This window comes from Juglans regia, chromosome 2 (assembly GCF_001411555.2).
Source record: "Juglans regia cultivar Chandler chromosome 2, Walnut 2.0, whole genome shotgun sequence".
NCBI lineage: Eukaryota > Viridiplantae > Streptophyta > Magnoliopsida > Fagales > Juglandaceae > Juglans > Juglans regia.
This window is the reverse complement of record NC_049902.1, coordinates 26,530,875-26,546,892: the sequence shown is the minus strand read 5'-3', so window position 1 is coordinate 26,546,892 and position 16,018 is coordinate 26,530,875. Positions and strand designations below refer to the sequence as shown.

The following is a 16,018-nucleotide window of genomic DNA, read 5'->3' as shown; positions in this document are numbered from 1 at the left end:
CAGGAGCTCAGAGCGATATGAGTAACACCGCCCGTAATTAAATAACTTGCTTGATATAATGTACACAACGAATTATTCTTGTCATCATTATTCCATTAATTAGAATTAATATTGTTACTATAATACATAACGGTAAAATATGAAGATTAACATTCTGTCTGTTTCGCCTTTTTTGTGTGCATGTCATGTCTTCAAATTGCATTGTCATCCTCGTCTAGGTATACGAGACTGTCAATAATAAGTGGAAGGTTGACATATCCATGACTTGGCAACACATGATCAAGTGGCATGTCACATCAAATTTAAATCATAGAAAAGGAAAGGAATCCTACTATAGTTGACAGCATTAACATACATGATATGGATCAGTCCCCACTCACCTAATAATTTGTCTCATCTAGTGGATAATGAACACGCGTAGAGGTGCATGATGAACAGATATTTGTTTGAGAGTTTTGAAGAAAGGATCAGTACAGAAATTTAAGAAAGGAGAGCGGAACGTAAAAAATACTAAAGAAAAAAATAATGATTTGGTTAAATACACTAATTAAATGTGATATTGGTAAGTTTATATTCTTCCAATATCTATCTCTATCTATATATAAAGTGGCTATCAAACGGTACTAAACGAAAATTCTTGTTTTAACGTCTATCAAACGGAAGTTCTTGATCCCATTCTCTCGAAGCTTCTCCCCCTCCCACTCTCTCGCTCACTCTCAATCCTCTATATATTCTCCTACTCTATATATCCTCTGTGTGCCCCTTTCGTTTTTTCCAAATGGGGATTTCGATGATTCGTCCCTCTGAAGATTTCATTTATATTTCAGTTTTATCTTTATGAGTTTGATTTTCTCTTTGGTTTGGATTCGCTTCCGTGAGTCAGTCTGATCATTCTTTGATTGAATTGCTTCAAAGTCTAGCAGACATGGATATAACATTTCAAGCATTCAAGGTAAATTATGCTACCATATTTTTCTTGGGATTTTTAAATTAATCTCTTCGAATTATAATGATTATCTAATATTTATTCATCTGTTGTTATTTTGAATGCTGTTGCAAAAATCCCGGTTGACGACTCTACTATGACCAGAGTTCAAGGCTCTCTGCTCTCCTTCAACAACCACACCAACTCGAGCTTCCATTAAAGTCTTGGGCTTCAAAGACAAGCAAGAAATCTCAGAGACTCCAAGAATCGGAAAAATGGGAAGATCATGGGGTCAAGCAATGTTTATCGAAAGATAGAGAAAATGAAACCGAAAGGGAAACGCTACGCAGAAAGAATATAGGGTTTTATCTTGATTCTCTTGAGGTACACCGCGCAAAAACCCTAGAGAAAGAAATGGAAAGTCAAGCCAAGTAGCACTCGATTTGAAGTTAGAGCGATCATTCCGTTTGTTTTTCTACTCGATGGAAGTATTTGTCTCGATTTTATCAGGAACCAAACTGAATGTTAAGTATGCGACTATCTGTTGAAGTTCTTGATCGTGTTCATTTCCGTTGTTGATTCTGATTTCTGATCTCCGTGAGTAAATTTATCATCTATACACTCATTTAGTTTTCATATCTTTCTAATGTTTAAGAATATAGCAGACCGGGCAATGATCCTAATTTCTTGATGAAATTTACTCTGTTTTTTTTATTCATTGTGATATTTCCTCTTCAGTTTCTTTTCGATTTTTCGGTTGCCTCTTCGTGTTTTACATTCATTGCACCGTTCGGGAACCAAACTGAATGTTAACGATGCGATTATCTGTTGAAGTTCTTGATCGTGTTCATTTATGTTGTTGATTCTGATTTCTGATCTCCGCGAGTAAATTTATCATCTATACACTCATTTAGTTTTCATATCTTTCTAATGTTTAAGAGCAGAGCAGATCGGGCAATGATCATAATTTCTTGATGAAATTTACTTTGTTTTTTTTTTTTTTTTTATTCATTTTGATATTTCCTCTTTGGTTTCTTTTCGATTTTTCGGTTGCCTCTTCATGTTTTACATTCATTGCACCATTTGGCCATTTTGTTTTAACTATACGGATAAACTGTGCAAATAAATGGTTTGCAGCTTTGCTGGTTCATTCACCATTAATTGCACCGCTTGACCCTTTGTGGGGGACACTTGCTGAATGCAATAACAATTGAACACTTCATTTTGAGACTGACTTTTCATTTGAAATTTGTGAGTCATTGTCTCAACTTAATTTGTATGGTTCCTGGTTGAATTTCATTTTTCTGTGTCTGGCAAGATTGAAATTACTTATTTTTCATTCTTCTACAGACATGCACAAAAGCTGCAAAAAATGATGAGATGAAAGCACACAACATATTTGGATTTGAATGGTCTGAACCCTTGGTTACATTTGCACTCTTCTGTGGAAGCTGTTCTTCTTCTCCTACTGTAAGTTTGTATTCAATCCTGGTGATATTCTTAATTTGTGGGGGAAGTCCCAAGTTTTTTTTTTAATATTTTGGACCATGAGAGTATAATTCATGGGTTTACAGACTGTTCATAAGGTTGATTTTTAATTGGAGAAGTACCCTATAAGTATAATCAGTTTGTTTACAGATTCTGTTGATGAAATTATACAGACAACGACGCTTTATTTATATACTCAGTGAGCTTCGTTGGATATCAGATAACAATAATAATTAATACCCATATATTTAAATAACATATATATATACATATTTGATACTGATTTGAATGCATGTTTATGAATATCTACACATAGCCCCACCCTATCAAGATGGCGGGTTCTTTTCAGAGATGTGATAAGGTTTTTATCTGAAAGAGGATAAGAAAAATGAAATCTTAATGCACTGATTGTGCTTCCTTCGGTTCATTATAGAGAAATGGAGTTTGAAGGAATAGTCTGTTACTCTATTCTAAGTTTCTTGATCGTGATCATAGGTGATGTTATCTTTTATGGATTATATATATATATATATATATATATATATTTATATGCATTTATCAGTTGCTGAAATTCGGATGTCTTATTATATCATTAGATTTTGAATAATTGATGACAATGATGGATAACATTATTGCAAAAACTCAACAAAACTAAGTTCCACCCGTTTAAGAAGTATAGCTGTATAGGTTCAACATATGATGAAAAGTTTGTACTCTTTATATGAGTTCATTTGCTGTCAGGTAATATTTATTCCTTTTGGCTTGTCTATTCTATTATTATGTTTACGAGTAGTTGATAAATTCTACCTGAAATTTATTTTATAAAACAAAGTTAGAAAGAGATGCTGATGAAGAAGAACATATAAAGTTCGCTTACAGGCGCTTGGCCAAATTTTATCATTCAGATGGTTTGTCCTTTATCATGATTTCACTTAATCGAAAGTTTCATATGCATTATATCTGGGTTTCTTTTGTCAACTAACGGCAAACGTGCTTTGCACGTTGATACTGTCTTAGTATTTATATATATAAATATATATATATATATTTCTCAAAATTAGTTTTCTGAAATCTTTTTCTTTTACTAAAATAATTTTTTTTATGGCTAATTTGGTTGGATCCATGGATCTGATTTCTTGTAGTGCCACCTTGCCCTTATCTAACATCTGAAAAGATGAATTATATAAGGTGATATGCATATATATATATATATATTTATATACTAGTAATGATTTAAGGATGTGTTTGAATGTTAGAGTGAATTGAGTTGAGTTGAGTTGAGATGAAAAAATATTATTAGAATATTATCTTTTAATATTATTATTATTTTAAGATTTGAAAAAATTAAATTATTATTATATTTTATATTAAAATTTAAAAAAATTATAATAATTAGTTGAAATAAATTATAATAAATTTATGATCCAAACTAACCTTTTAAGATTCAAAGTTAGAAAAATACAGGACATCTGGGCAAAGGCATCCGATAAATTAGGTGGAGTTGATGTGAAATCTGGACCCCTCGTTAGATTGATTTTTGTCATTTGGAGGCATTCAATCAATTGGCGTGTGGGGCCTACACCAATCCTATAAATATTAGGTACACGTGATGACATGATGTGAATTGAATGCATTGGTGATAGTTTACGTGTAGTCACTTTTAAGATTAACTTATTTCGATTGAGAAATATTTGGGTCTTGAAAATAGTTTTTGAATTTGTGTCCGAATGAATTTTTTTTTATTTTTTTAATTTAATGATTAAGAAAATATTTTTTTAATAATATTATAAATTTTTATTTTTTTAAAAAATATTTATGATAATTAAAAAAATATATAAAAAAATTGAGATATATTGTTTAAAATTCTTATTCAAGACCTATTTTCACTAAACGTAACAATTCTCATTTCGATTAACATTCTTATCAATATTTATATTGTAAGTTATTGTTTAGATAATAATATGAGATGAAATAATTTTACATAAAATTAAAAATTAAATAAAATATTATTAAAATATTATATTTTAATAATATTATTATTATTTTAAAATAAAACTTACAACTTATGTGTTGAAAAAATAAATAAATTATATTCAACGAACAAATGAAATGGTAATTATATATGTATATATATTACTCCAAAGGGAAAAAAAAAACTAGGTTGAGAAATTAATAGGAAATATATAAATTATGATTTTATGAGTGGAAATAATTATAAAATCGTCACTATTATCAGCTTTTGTGTGTGTAAACTCTCTCTCTCTCTCTCTCATGCACAAGCGCCAACACACCAGCTCTATGCAATGATGATTTCTTCACCTATTTATTTAGCCTTTCTAAATATAATTCCTCCTTTCGAATGTTAGATAAGGGCAGGGTAGATCGAACAAAAATAGTCATAAATAATTAAATAGTTTGTTAAAAAAAGAAAAAAATTTCAAAAAAAATATTTTAAGAAATATATTGTGAGAATATAAAGAAAATATTGCAAATCAACCAAGCCATTAAAAAATATAGATCAGACATAACCTCCACTTATTATCAAGAAACATAGAAAAACAATTCCAACATACATTTCATATATCTTATTTGCAGGTGGCCGGACAATACCGAACACACATTGTGGAGGATCACCGGCCGGCCACAAGCCCACTAGCTTAATGTATCAAGTCAGCTGTTTCAAAAGAAGGAAGATGATGATCAAAACCACAACAATACGGATCACGATAGCAACAAGGATCTTGTGCTTGCGTGCTTTTGATGAAAGCAATGAGTGTCATCAACACAATGATCACGAGAAATTTCATCAAAAATTACTTTGAGCCTTCCATTATCACAGCTTGTTCTTGCACTTTTCCAAATAAATGGGTTTATAATATTGGATCTCAACAAGAAGAATATCTTAAACTTTTTTGGAGCTCATAATGTATTGGAGACCTGAATAAATAGGTGGAGACCAATGCTTACAATGGAAAATTCTTGAGTATAATTAAATAATTAATTGCTTGATATAACGTATACAACTAATTATTCTTGTCATCATTATTCGATTAATTAGAATTAATATTGCTACTATAGCACATAATGGCAAAATAAGAAGATTAATATTCCAAATCCATCTGTATAAATTTAAGTTTTTTCTCAAAATGTTAATGCATTAATTGTTATAATTTATAATTTGGATTTAAACTTTGATTAGAACAAGTAGGAGCTATTGATGCATTAACATTTTGAGAAAAAACTTAAATTTATACCGATGGATTTGGAATATTAATCTTCTTATTTTGCCGTTATGTGCTATAGTAGCAATATTAATTCTAATTAATCGAATAATGATGACAAGAATAATTAGTTGTATACGTTATATCAAGCAATTAATTATTTAATTATATTCAAGAATTTTCCATTGTAAGCATTGGTCTCCACCTATTTATTCAGGTCTCCAATACATTATGAGCTCCAAAAAAGTTTAAGATATTCTTCTTGTTGAGATCCAATATTATAAACCCATTTATTTGGAAAAGTGCAAGAACAAGCTGTGATAATGGAAGGCTCAAAGCAATTTTTGATGAAATTTCTCGTGATCATTGTGTTGATGGCACTCATTGCTTTCATCAAAAGCACGCAAGCACAAGATCCTTGTTGCCATCGTGATCCGTATTGTTGTGGTTTTGATCATCATCCTCCTTCTTTTGAAACAGCTGACTTGATACATTAAGCTAGTGGGCTTGTGGCCGGCCGGTGATCCTCCACGATGTGTGTTTGGTATTGTCCGGCCACCTATGAATAAGATATATGAAATGTATGTTGGAATTGTTTTTCTATGTTTCTTGATAATAAGTGGAGGTTATGTCTGATCTATATTTTTTAATGGTTTGGTTGATTTGCAATATTTTATTTATATTCTCACAATATATTTCTCAAAATTAATTTTTTGAAATTTTTTTCTTTTTTTAACAAACTATTTAATTATTTATGACTAATTTAGTTCGATCCACCCTGCCCTTATCTAACAAGAGGAATTATATAAGAGAGGCTAAATAAATAGGTGAAGAAATCATCATTGCATAGAGCTAGTGTGTTGGCGCTTGTGCATGAGAGAAAGAGAGAGTTTACACACACACAAGTTGATAATAGTGACGATTTTATGATTATTTCCACTCATAAAATCATAATTTATATATTTCCAATTAATTTCTCAATCTAGTTTTTTTCCCCTTTTGGAGTAATATATATACATATATAATTATCATTTCATTTGTTCGCTGAATATAATTTATTTATTTTTTCAACACATAAGTTATAAGTTTTATTTTAAAATAATAATAATATTATTAAAATATAATATTTTAATAATATTTTATTTAAAATTATTTCATCTCATCTTATTATCTAAACAACAGCTTACAATATAAATATTGGTAAGAATGTTAATCGAAACAAGAATTGTTACGTTCATTGAAAATAGGTCTCGAATAAGAATTTTGAACAATATATCTCTTTTTTTTTTTATATATTTTTTTAATTATTATAAATATTTTTTAAAAAAATAAAAAATTTATAATATTATTAAAAAATATTTTCTTAATCAAGTTAAAAAAATAAAATAAAAAAATATTCAGACACAAATTTGAAAACTATTTTCAAGATCCAAATATTTCTCAATCGAAATAAGTTAATCTAAAAGTGACTAAACGCAAACCATCACCAATGCATTCAATTCACATCATGTCATCACGTGTACCTAATATTTATAGAATTGGTGAATTGGTGTAAGCCCCACACGCTAATTGATTGAATGCCTCCAAATGATAAAAATCAATCTAACGTGGGGTCCAGATTTCACATCAACTCTAACTGATGTCGCTTATGTCTCTTGGTGGTGTAGCGTGGAACACACAGAGAGATTGTTTCTGAATCTGGATGACGATGGATGGTGGTTGGTGTTTGATGGGGTCATGCGTATATAGATTTGGGAACACCAGAATTTATCGGATGCCGATGCTTTGGGGTCCCTACTAGCAGAAGAAAAAACTTGTGGCAGGCACTCGATGAAGTTCAATTAATCTAAAATTACGGAGAAATGGCACAAATATAATTATCTTTTAATTTTTACAAAATTTTAATAATTTTTTATTAAATTGAAATTCATCAAAATCAGACAAGATTTAAATATACTTTAAAAATAAAATTTAAAAAAATATTGAAGAGTTGAATCAAAATTATGAAGTAATTATGTAAATATTATTTTTTAAATATATATAGCTTAATGTTCGAAACTAGATATAATTTATATCGATAGCCTGCCTCTTGCATGGCTTAGTAATATTAGATACTATACTATATTAAAGTACTATACTATACTAAAGTATTCTATCCAACATTTTCTTTTTTTTTTTGGTTTACATTAATCCATAAAGAAGTGTGAAAGGTTTTTATTATTAAATAAAAAATAATATAAACCATTGTCATTGTTCAATATGTCTATTTGATAGTCAAGATTTTAAATAAAAATATATCAATGTAACTCGAATCAATGCATGCCTCTTGAATCTTAGGGATACAAGCCTAAACTGTTTGGTGACTAAATGAGCAGTTGCATCCTTTGGTGAATTATAAACCTTTTAAATGTGTCTTTATTTAATTGAAAATTTTAACTTTTCATAAGTGTTCTTTCATTTTAATTGTAACTTTTTTCAAGAGAGGTTTCATTTTCTATAAATAGGAAACCTCACACTTGAATTTAAACAATCCAAATTCTCTAGAAAATTATAGAAACATTTCCTCATTCATTTCTTTCTTTCTTTATATTGGGTTCGAGGATCATTTTTTTTTTTCGCACTGAAAATGAGATTATTAAGAACCAATGTTGTTGAATCTTGGAAAAAATTATCTGAGGTTGTTAATTGATTGGATATCATCATAACTTCTAAAGAACCTATTGAACCTAATAAATTTGGAGGAGTCAATTTTAAGCATTGGCAAGAAAATATGAAAATCTTTATCAAAATGTTTGATATTAGGAAGTTGATTTCCACTAATCTTTATAATTATTCAACATATTTTCATTATATATATTAGATATATATCTATATATTTATATAAATATATCTACATATATTCAAATTGGTTCAGACCGTTCGAAAACTTCAAACAATCTATTTAAATGTTTAATATCTCGTTTGAACGTGAATAGATGTGTACAAATACACGAATCCTTCCATCAAATGCATTCTCCTCTTCTTTTTTATTCAACAATGGTTGTTCGTATCCTCTCTCCCACATGCTTGTTATGTGACTTAGGATTTTGACCCTTATGTTTCGTTGATGTGTCTCATGTTCCTTAACCGGTGTCATTTGATTATTGTATTGTGTTCGTGGACTAGGCCTTCCATAACATGGTCAATTAGTAAGTTAAGCATTAGTGGGTCAGTTTCTTAGTTGGAGTCAGTTATTTAGTGGGCCTATTGCCACGTGTATAACATGGGCAGTAAATTTGTAGTCTATTTATTTTGCTAGCAGATGAATGAATGAAGTATTGTGGTATTTTCAATTCAATTGAGAGTACATGAGGCATTGACACTAATACATCTTTACAAGTTTTTATAATTGCATATTTACAATCCTAACAGTGGTCTCAGAGCAGCGTTCCTGCGACATGGTGGTTGGCACTCGGTAGGCCCAGTTGGCAGAAGCAGTGGCATCCTTGAAAGGGGAAGGTGTGCAACTGCAGGAAGAGCAAGAGAGACAAAGGAATACATTAGAGATAGTATTGCAATAGATTAATAATTTGACAGCAAGTTATGAGCAGTTAGCAGTATTGGCCGCAAACCAGAATTCTGGAGAGGGGTCTTTGAATCAGAACACCAAGATTAGTAACAATCCATTGTTTGAAGGAAATGGGGGAATACAGGCCAGGTCACTTAGGTTGGATTTTCTTAAATTTGATAGAGCAGATCCTATGGAATGGGTTTTGAAAGCACAACAATTTTTTGCTTACTATCACACACCAGATGACCAAAGGCTACATATACCTTTTTTCCACATGGAGAGCAAGGCCCTCTCGTGGTACTATTGGTTAATGGAATCAAGCCCAATGCAATCATCGGATGAGTTTGTCATTGCCTTGAAAGTAAGGTTTGGACACTCAGCCTTTGAGGATATGGTGGTGGAGTTCACAAAATTAAGGCGAAAGGGGAATGCAAGGAGTACCAAACTCAGTTTAAGTTTTTATCTAATAAAATAAGTGACATAACTGAAGAATTTAGAATCAATACATTTTTGAGTGGGTTGCGAGATGATTTAAGAATCATGGTGACCATGTTCAAAGCCTCTACCTTATCCGTTGCCTTCGAGTTAGCCAGATTACAAGAGAAAGAAGTAGTGAGGCGTACCCAAGGTCACTTACCCATATACCAACCCTACAATAACCTCAATTCATACACCCAACTCAAACTGCCTGCACCAGCCCCCATACTTAGACTACCTCCACTACCTAATAGACCAAACTCGAGAGCTCCACCATCCAACCCTACCAGAAAACCAAACTTTCCCATCAAAAGAATTACCCCCACTCAAATGCAGGAGAGAAGAGAAAAATGTTTTTGCTATTACTGTGATGAAAATTTTCAATCAGGGCATAGATGTAATAGACCAAAACTTTTCCTTCTTGAGGGTATGGGAGTTGAGGATGAAGAAGAAGAGGAGGTGGAAAAAGAAGAGGGAGCTTTTGCTGTGATCCAATCTAATGGATCTAAGAAGGAAGAAGTTGGAGAGTTAATGGGTATATCACTACATACTATAGTTGGATCTCTAGCTCCTAAGACTATGAGGCTTCTAGGGAAAATTAATCATAAAAAAGTGCTTGTTTTGATTGACACAGGTAGTACTCATAGTTTTATAAAGCCATATGTAGCAAGAAAGGCTAAGCTGTCAAGGGAGGATAGCCACTTAACAGTCTATTGGCCACTCTTCCTTGCCTTAGTAACTGTAAGGCAGACTCTCTTTTGCAAGATTTTGCATTCATAACTAATCTTTATTTGTTAACCATTGGAGGGTGTGATGTAGTGCTGGGTGTTGATTGGTTAAGAGGCTTGAGCTCAGTTCTATTGAATTTTTTTGATCTAACCATGAGATTTCAGTGGGGAAATCAAACTGTGAAGTTGCAAGGAATCCAAAGACCTACCAATAGTATTGATGATGAGGACCACATTGAAGAGCTCAAAAAGGATACTTCCAAAGGGTTATGGTTTCAAATTATGGATGGAAACAGAGAAGATTTAAAGTCTGAAGTGTCACCAGAAGTACAACTAGTTTCGGACAGTTTCAAGGGAGTGTTTGTTGAACCTACTGGTCTACCCCTTCCTCATCATAAGACACAACTACAGGATGAGGCCAAACTGACAAGTGTAAGGCCCTATAGGTATCCGTATTACCAAATTGAGGAGATATAGAAGCTGGTTGCGGAGATGCTTCGAAGTGGAAGTATAAGAATCAGTCAAAGTCTATCTCCTCACCTGTGTTACTAGTGAGAAAGGCAGATGGGAGCTAGCGAATGTGCGTGGATTACCGTGCCCTCAACAAACATACGATTAAAGATAAGTATCCAATTCCTAACATTGATGAATTGCTTGATGAGTTAAGGGGTTGAAATGTTTTCTAAGTTGGATTTACAATCAGGATATCACTAGATAATAATGAATCCTAATGACACCCCTAAGATTGCCTTTAGGACCCATGAGGGTATTATGACCTTTTGGTAATGCCCTTCAGGTTTACTAATGCACCTTCAAATTTTCAAGGGTTAATGAATGAAGTGTTTAGGCTATATTTGAGGAAGTTTGTACTGGTATTCTTTGATGATATCTTAATCTATAGCAAGTCTATGCAGGATCATGTACAACATCTTACACGAGTGCTATAAGTTCTACATGCTGAAATGTTTTTTGCAGAAATGTCAAAATGCATATTTGGTAGTAGGGAGGTGGAGTACTTGGGACATCTCATTTCAAAAGAAGATGTAATGGTTGATCCCTAGAAATTGATTGCAATGCAAGAATGGCCCGTTCCTAAAAACCTTAAGGAATTGAGGAGTTTTTTAAAGGCTTATAGGGTATTATAGGAAATTTGTACAAGGGAATGGAGCTATAGCAGCCCCACTTACTTCTCTCTTAAGGAAGAATGTTTTTCTTTGAAATGAGAAGGCACAAGAGGCATTTGATAGAATCAAAGAGGCCATGGTAAGTCCCCCTATTCTAAGGCTGCCTAATTTCGCTAAAACTTTTATTGTGGAATGTGATGCATCAGGAGAACCTTTGGGAGCAGTTTTAATGCAGGAATGGCAGCCTATAGCATACTTTAGGCAAGCTCTTAAAGGGAAAAATTTGAGTCTTTCTACGCATGAAAAAGAGTTGTTGGTTGTGGTAATGGCAGTGAGGAAATGAAGGCACTACCTATTGGGACAGTCCTTCAAAGTACGCACTAACCAGCAGGCACTTAAATACCTACTGGAATAGAGGGTTGGGACACCAGCACAACAGAAATAGACTTCCAACTTACTGGGGTATGAGTTTGTAGTGGAATATAAAAGTGGAAAAACCAATGTAGTAGCAATGTCCTCTCATGTATCTAGTACCAAAACCCAACAGATTTAACCATATATCCATCCCAAACCTCAAACACAACCACCACAATCCCTTCCACCAAAAACCAAGCCCAAACACCACAACCATAAAAGGTACCATGCAGGTTCAGGCAATCAGTATATTACAAGCATAGTGGGTAGATGAGTTGAATAAGGCTTACCAACAGGACCCCATGTTGCAGCACCTAATAAGCTACTACCATCATGGAGCCTTGGACCAATCTCGTTACCAAATCCGAAATGAGCTCCCTTTTTACAAAGGGAGGCTACATCTCAGATCCTTGGTTCCCTTTCAGAAGTAGATCCTGCACCATTTTCACAGTAGTCCATTAGGGGCCACACTGGAGTACAGAAGACATAAGCTAGAATAAAAAAAAAAAAAAAAGGAGTTTTAATCGCTTGGCTTAAGAAGTGATGTTCGAGCACATGTTCGAGCAAGGTTAAAACCCTCCACCCAGAGGGGTTGCTTCTGCCCGTGCCAATACCTATTAAAAAACTAGGAGGATATTAGCGTAGATTTTATTGAGGGATTGCCTCCTTCAGGAGGTAAAACTGTGGTTTTGGTAGTAGTGAGCAGATTGAGCAAGTACGCTCATTTCATGGCCATTACACATCCATACACAACAATGACAGTGGCTAGGGTTTTTATGGACAATGTATTTAAGTTGCACGGGATACCTCAGATCATTGTAAGTGATCGAGATCTAGTGTTTACAAGCAATTTTTGGAAGGAGTTATTCAATATTTGTGGAATCGAAATTTTACTCAGTACAACATATCATCCCCAAACAGATGGCCAGATAGAGGCCATGAACAAAGTGTTCGAGTGTTACCTTAGGTTCTTTTCAAGTGATAGACCAAAGGACTGGGAAAAATGGTTACCTCTAGCATAATACTCACACAATACCTCAGTTCACACATCAACGAAGGTTTCACCCTTTGAAGTTGTGTATGGCCAACCTTCTCCCCGGATGTTGCCATACAAGCCGGGATCTGCAAATGTTCAAGATGTGGATTAGGAGTTAAGGACCCCTGAGTTCATCGTTATGCTCATCAGAGAGAACTTGCAACAAGCACAAGAAAAAATGAATGTAGATTTACAATCCAAACAACACACCTCCATTCTCGCCCTTATCGTCATCCTTCATTGCCGCAATAAGATAAGTTTTACCTCTATTTTTGGATAAATGTTGCATATTGAATGATTTTTTTACCACCAATGAAACAAGGAGATTCGTTGGTGTTTTTTTTTGGGAGAGATTTGACTCAGTCATTGATGTCTTTTGGTTCTTCCCATTCGAACGTATTTTTTGGGTGTTCTGTGGCACCCCTATAGTTTTCTGGCGAGGAACCATGGTGCCTAAGATGCGAGCCATTCAGTTGTATCCCTTACGTTCTTGTGAAGATTTTGTGCCCATCAATTGTGCTCACTTGTTAAATGCAAATCATAGTGAAAATATGTACAGAGGATTAGTTGGAGACTAATCTATTGGCTCTACATAAGTGCACAAGTACTATTTAATGACACCATCATAACACGACAAACCATAGAGTGTTTATCGTTTAATTACAATAAACATTAAAAATACAACAACTAAAAGAAAGCAGGCCTCTGTGGCTATTTCTCAGGATGGGCTTGTCTTTCTTCCTCAAGAACTCGGGATAACTCTCCTGGGCTAAATTTGTATCAAAGTCTATGATTCCAAAGAATGAAACCGTATGTGAGACCACTACAGTGAGATTTCAATGAAATATTAGCAGGTTAAAACCCATAACAGTACTAAAATGAGAGACAATGCGATGAATATGCATGCACAAGCTCATATAAATAAAGCTAAGATCACACATATATTTAGAATGGGGATGAGTCACCCTATGAGCAAAGCACATGTATTCATAAGAATGATAATGAATCACCATCTAAGAAAAACACATGTATTCATAAGCATAGCAATGAATCATCATCTGAGCAAAACATACACACACATACATATTTATATTAGACTCTATGCAAAATACATATACGTAAAAATCACAAGAACACTAAGTACGCTAATCACTCCACTCATTTGGCACAGAGAATCATTCTATCAGACAAACAGGTGAAATACATTCACCAAAACATAACGGAGAGTCACTCCACCCATTCGACACATGGAATCTCTCTACCTAGCCAACACGTAGAACACCTCTACCAAATCATCACAATAAACGCTCCACCTGATCAACCCGGGGACTCTCTCTACCCATGATATCATATGAGCCATAAGAAAACGTCACACCCCAATCATCATAGGGAATCCCTCTACCCGTATGAAACTTGTGGTAACGTGCCGCACAAGAATGGTACGGGGAATCCTCAACCCAATCCCATGAGTACAGAGCACATTGAAAGCACATAACTTCATACCATATCGTCTTGAAATCACATCATCAAAGTTAACCAATAAATATATTGAAAAAAGTATGCACTTTCATGAGAGAAAGAGGTCAGGAGTAGAATATGCAATTTTTGAACATACTCTTTTGCTCACCTTCAATATAGACACACATCTTTTGCACACTTGGTGTAGGGCAAACGTTCCTTCGTCGCCCTTGTGCCGCATCTGCCAAGCTTTCACAACGTACTACTTGCCTTACTACCACCTCAGCTGCACGTTGCCTACCCAGCTACCTCATTGTCGCCATCATTTTGCCCGCTCAAGGGGATTCCTTCCCTTTGTCCAACGTAGTCCTCACATGTTCGAACAATTTTATTTTTCGAAACAAAAATTATTTACCATTCAAATACATTACAAATGCAGCCAAATAAATAGGAGAGTCTGATCGACCCATTTCAATTTATAACTAACATATTTAAACATAGTAAATAGTCCATTCTAACCTATTCGAATGTTACTTCATGCGTTTGAACCATACATGGTCGTTCGAATGCTCTCTTTTCTTGTTTGAACTGTTCTCTCCTACATTTATTAGCCACTCCAATACACATGTTTTTGCCTCAAAATACATCAATTGTTTATAGGATCTATTGTATAAATGTTTATCCACTTATGAAGGGGTCTCATATTTTTTTTCTTTTTTTTAGGCGTAGATTGTTTTACATCATATCCACTAGTGGATCAAAACATGCTAGATCATAGGGAACATCCTTCAACGGACGTAATCGGCTTGCCAGACCCATGCTTGTTGAATGGACAATTTGTTTGAGTGACTTCATTGACGTGATTTGGGAGGGGAGTATCAATTTTGTATTTACATACATAAGGATGGGGTCCATTATGTGAATAGTCGAGGGTTGCCTATCCTATCCTTGTTTATTAGATTTATTAGGGAGTGGTTGAAATAGGTGTCGTAGATGAGTCATTCACATTCACAGTACGGGTTGTCAGTATTACATTCTCAACTGACAAGATCTTTGAGATTCTAAACATCTCTCATGCTCTTGGTTCATGTCCTGCATTGCAATCGGTCAGCAAGAGGATGAAAGCGAGGAGCTCGTGGAGCAGAAAATACTAGAGGACGAGATTCCCGACGAGGAAGTACATCGGCTGATTGTCAAGGATATAGCTCCTCCTTATCATGGTAGCAAAGCCATCAAATAGGTTGACTGCAAAGCATTCTTTCAGATGTTGGTGCTCATTGTTGCATACAACATTAATCCGAGGAACCATAAGATGGATTTCTGCATAGATCAGGCAAGAGATTCATTTTACGACTTGCAAAAGGCTGTCCGACTTATATGCCCCTACATTACCTTACCCAGATCCGAGCTGATTCACGGTATTTGACCGATAGTAGTTTGCCATATGCGCTAATAATCTCTAGACTACTTGTGTCTATAAATAATTTGAGAAATATATTGAGAGGATGTAAAGAAGATGTTCCAATTCAGCCAAGTCATTAAAACAACAGAGTAACCTCCACTTATTATCATAGTAACATGAAAACAATTCCATCAC

The 16,018-nt window shown here is 34.0% G+C and overlaps 1 long non-coding RNA gene across 2 annotated transcripts; it reads left to right on the top strand.

Moving 5' to 3' along the window:
- The first annotated feature begins 619 nt into the window (after window positions 1-619).
- LOC109008328 lies at window positions 620-5,382 on the top strand. Of its 2 annotated transcripts, XR_001998927.2 has the most exons (5): window positions 620-952; window positions 1,091-1,522; window positions 2,063-2,176; window positions 2,276-2,395; window positions 5,009-5,382. It is a non-coding gene; the product is annotated as an uncharacterized LOC109008328 (long non-coding RNA). The 2 variants fall into 2 exon arrangements; XR_001998928.2 differs by lacking the exon at window positions 2,063-2,176 and having other exon boundaries at window positions 624-952.
- Window positions 5,383-16,018: the final 10,636 nt, after the last annotated feature.